Source organism: Crocuta crocuta, unplaced genomic scaffold, assembly GCF_008692635.1.
Source record: "Crocuta crocuta isolate KB4526 unplaced genomic scaffold, BGI_CrCroc_1.0 scaffold440, whole genome shotgun sequence".
Classification (NCBI taxonomy): domain Eukaryota; kingdom Metazoa; phylum Chordata; class Mammalia; order Carnivora; family Hyaenidae; genus Crocuta; species Crocuta crocuta.
Genome location: NW_027527457.1, coordinates 169,994 through 174,720, shown reverse-complemented (window position 1 = coordinate 174,720; position 4,727 = coordinate 169,994). Strand labels below are relative to the sequence as shown.

General features: G+C 39.7%; 1 protein-coding gene across 1 annotated transcript in view; it reads right to left on the bottom strand.

Annotated features, from left to right (window-relative positions):
- The window catches only part of NONO (non-POU domain containing octamer binding), a 14,811-nt gene that overhangs the window by 8,930 nt on the left and 1,154 nt on the right, over positions 1-4,727 (bottom strand). The gene's annotated exons all lie outside the window — the stretch shown is intronic.

The following is a 4,727-nucleotide window of genomic DNA, read 5'->3' as shown; positions in this document are numbered from 1 at the left end:
ACGACAATACTTTTATGTATATGAAAACTTTACTCAAACATTTCGTATCATACCCCACCTAAACTAAGAACAACATAATTATCAAATTCCATATCCACAAATTGTTTTATGAGACAAGTAATAATAAGAGCTATCAAGATGTTGGGGTTGGTTAAGCATCCAACTTCAGCTCAGGTCATAATCTCGCAGTTTATGAGTTCAAGCCCCACATCGGACGCTGTCATCAGCACAGAGCCATCTTTGGATACTGTTTTCCTCTATCTCTGCCCCTCCTTCGCTCTCTCTTTCAAAAATAAATAAACATTTTAACAAAAAGCTATCAAGATGTTAATATTCTGTAACTTAGGAAATTCTACTAGAAATTTATCCTAAGAATATAATTTAAAAATTTTAAAAACCACATCCATGAAACAGTCACTGTAATGACCTTTATAGTAACAAAATGACTTAAAATACCCAAAATTAAAAAAATATCCAAAATTAGTGGTATGGTTTTTAATAAATTGTGGTACATCTATTCAATGGAATGTTATATGACATTAAAAGTTGTGAAGACTGTGTAAACATTAAAAATGTTTGAGGTTTTAAAAGGGAAAGGCTTAAAAACGAGGAAAGGGGTGTTTTCTCCCCAAAAACACGTGAATGAGGAACCTGGATAGCTCTTAATTTCGGCTCAGGTCATAATCCCAGGCTGTGGGATCGAACCCCACGTCAGGATCCATGCTCTGTGTGGAGCCTGCTTAGGATTCTCATTCTTTCTCTCTCCTTCCCTCTCTCTGCCCACCTCCCCTGCCCCCGCTCCTACTCTATAAATTTAAAAAAAAATTAAAATTAAAAAAATGCATGAATGTAGGCAAAAGGCAAACAAAAACGAAAACCGTCCTGTTTATAAGTTATTAGACAGTTTTCATATATATTTATATTTTACTAACTCACCCAACAAATATTCACTGAATGCTTACTATTTGCTAGGCACTTGGGATGCATCAATGAATAAAGCAAAGATTCTTGACTTCAGTTGTGCTTACCTGCTAATAAGAGAAAATACACATAACAATTATATAGTACTTAATAAAAAATAAGTACTACTGGAAAAAAAAGAAAAATGGGGGGGGAGTAGATAGGGAGTGAAAGAGATAAGACTTGCAGAATGCATGGGTGGCCAGTCAGTTTAAGTGTCTGACTTGATCTTGGCTCAGGTCATGAACTCTCAGTCCTGACATTGAGCCCTTAGGCAGGCTCTGCCCAATAGGGTGGAACCTGCTTGGGATTCTCTCTCACCCTCTCTTCTCTGCCCCTCCCCTGCTTGCCTGCATGAGTGCTGAACTCTCTCTCTCAAAATAAATATTTTAAAAAGGGGAGTAAGTAAGGCTGCAATTGTATTTATGTTTTTTGAAAGTTTATTTACTTTGAAAGAGAGACAGTGAGCTAGGGAAGGGCAGAGAGGGAGAGAGAGAGACAGAGAGGGAGGGACGGAAAGAAAACCCGAAGCAGGCTCCCCACTGCCAGCATGGAGTCCAATCCAGGGCTCAAGCTCCCCAACCATGAGATCATGACCAGAGCCAAAATCTAGAGCTGGACACTTAACCGGGTTAACTGAGCCATCTAGGCTCCCCTAAACTGCAATTTTATTTTATTTTTTATGTTTTATTTCTGAGACAGAAAGAGAGAGCATGAACAGGGGAGGGGCAGAGAGGGAGATAACAGAATCTCAAACAGGCTCCAGGCTCTGAGCCAGCTGTCATGTCAGCACAGAGCCCGAGGCGGGGCTCGAACCCGAACCCAAGAACCATGAGATCATGACCTGAGCCAAAGTCAGACACTCAACCGACTGAGCCACCCAGGCGCCCCTAAACTGCAATTTTAAATAGAGCTGTGAGGGAAGTCTAACTGGAAAGTTGACATTTAATAAAGCCAAGACTTGAATCTTATTTGTATCATTTCATCAATTTTATGTTTCTCATTAATAAGGCATCTATTACAAAATATAACTTTAATATAGAAAACTTAAAAAAATAAAAATCTAAAGACCCACCACTAGAAAATAGTCAACATTTACCCTTCTAGTCATTGATTCATACATTTGTATGTATGTATATTTGTATATTACAGACTATTTTGCAACCTGCCTTTCCTACTTTATTACACAATAGACAGCTTTTATGTCACTAAATCTTCTACATTAATTTTTTAATGTTTATTTGAGAGACAGTGCGAGCGGGGGAGGGGCAGAGAGAGACAGGGAGACCCAGAATAAGAGGCTCTAGGCCCCACTGTCAGCACAGAGGCTGACCTGGAGCTTGAACACATGAACTGTGAGATCATGACCTGAGCAGAAGTCAGACACTTAACCGACTGAGCTATGCAGGCGCCCCCAAATCTTAAACATTACTTTTTAATGGACACAGTATTTAGCTGTCAACCAAAAGCACCCATTGTGTTGGACACCTGGGTTGTTCCTAGTTTTTCACCATTACATATAAACCATGTTCACAGTTAAATCTTGGAGCGCATGCATGAGTAAGTGTTCCTCCCACAATTTCGACTTTGCCTTATTTACCTTCCAAAACATACGTGATCGTTTCAAATAATGCAGTTATAATGCACCACTGTATATTCAGCTTTTCACTTTTACTGTGTCAGTATAATAATTTTCAACAGCTATACAAAGTCTGTGTGGATAAACACTAGTTTACTAAACTATCCCCTACTATGAGACATTTAGATTGTTTTCAGCTTTTTCCTATTATAATGCTGCAGTAAATATCTTCTTGCTTATTATTCTTTTAAATTATTTCCTTATAATAAATTCTTAAAATTAGAATAATTGTATCTTTGTGACTCTTACCACGTAGTACAGCATTGTTTCCTCTAAAAAAGGGAAATCATGTTTGTAAAAATAGGAAATTACAACATACAAAATTTGTAGTCTACTCCAGCAACAGTTGGGGATGGGGTTAGATGGGCATTAGAATCCAATCTCTAGGGGCGCGCCTGGGTGGCTCAGTTGGTTAAGCATCTGACTTCGGCTCAGGTCATGATCTCATGGTTCATGGATTCGAGCCCCACATCGGGCTCTGTGCTGACAGCTAGCTCAGAGCCTGGAGCCTGTTTCGGAGTCTGTATCTCCCTCTCTCTCTGACCCTCCCCTGCTCACATTGTCTCTCTCTCCTTCTCTCTGAAATAAATAAATAAACAAATAAATGAAAAGAATCCAATCTCTAACTATTTGAGTCCAGCTATTAAACACCTCCCCCTTCCCCTGACACCAAATTGGCCTATAGCAGAAACGAGTTATCTTCACAGCCATTTCTCCAACTAGGTCTTCTTATCTTCTTACTCCTGGCTAGATTCCAAAGAATCTGTTTTTTGTTTTTTGTTTTTCCCCTCCAGCCTTTAGTTTGGGAGTCAGTGGCCCCAACCTCAGTATCCTGCATCCCATTCAGAAATACACAATTTTTATTGACACGTTAATAAAAATCTTCAGAGATCCATTCAAAACTGAAATATTAAAAACTCTGTTTTTTATATCCTAACCAAACCTCACCACTCCATTTCAGAAAGGCCATTTTACAACTTCTTACTACCTTCCTTGAGGATAAAATGTTCTAAGCCACTTAAGATAACTTCAAGGGAGGTTACTTTTGGTTTTAGAGAGTGGAGCTTGGTAGCAGAGGTAATACCAGAGATTCACCAACCATTGTATGCCACACACTGTGCTAAGCCTGCATTATCTCACTTAATGCTCAAAACTATTATTCTCCCAGAGAAGAAAACTGATGCCCATCTAAGGTCACCCAAATGGGGACCAAGGAGTAGAACTCACATCTATTTAACTCTAAAGCTCATCCTCAGCACTATGCTGCAAGCTTAGTAATCAAAGCTTGGTTTCAAAGTTTAGGGTCCAACAAACTGACTAGCCATATCACCTAACTTCTGAACCTCAGTTTACTCCCCTATAAGAAGGGGGTAACAACAGCAACCTCACAAGGCTAGTTACTTTAAGGACTAAAATGAGATCCTGTACACAGCCAGCACTTGTTCCTACTGGGAACCACTATCCCTTTTCTTACATTTGATTGGTGCTCTAGTTAGACAAATGTCATCAATTTACATGCTTCCTCTTCTTTTGGATTCTAGGAAAAATCACTTTTTACAACCAAATTGCCTACCTTAGTATTCCTGAATGCCTCCACAATGCTAATCTTTATTTTTCCTCCAGTTTCTTCTTTCCCAAGAACACATTCAATGGTGAAGACTAAATAATATCGTATAAATCACTCAAAACAGTGCTCAGAAAGTACCAAGTACTCAGGTTAAGTATTGTCCCTATCACTTATTTCTGATGATGACCACCAACAGAATTTGGAAATAAGTGCAGAAATCTCTTGTGAGCAATAAATTCACTGCCCTCATAACCACAGGGCCTCTGAGAACTAAGCGCAAAGATCAGCATCAAGGATTTGTCTACTTACCCGTCCCAATGACTAACCCAGATGAAGGACTTTTTGAGAGAGAATATGTGCTGCTGATTTAGAAAAGACTGGGACTCTTGGACATAGTAGCACAAATGTGGTGTAAGTACAGGACCAAACACTACACCACACATACCTGAAATCCATTTTCAGGAAAAGGATCAACTTTTAAAGAGGAAACTGGGGGGGGGGGGGGGGGTCTCAGCAGGGCGCCCTTCCTACGCTGCGGGAGCAGGAGAGCCCCCACCAGGC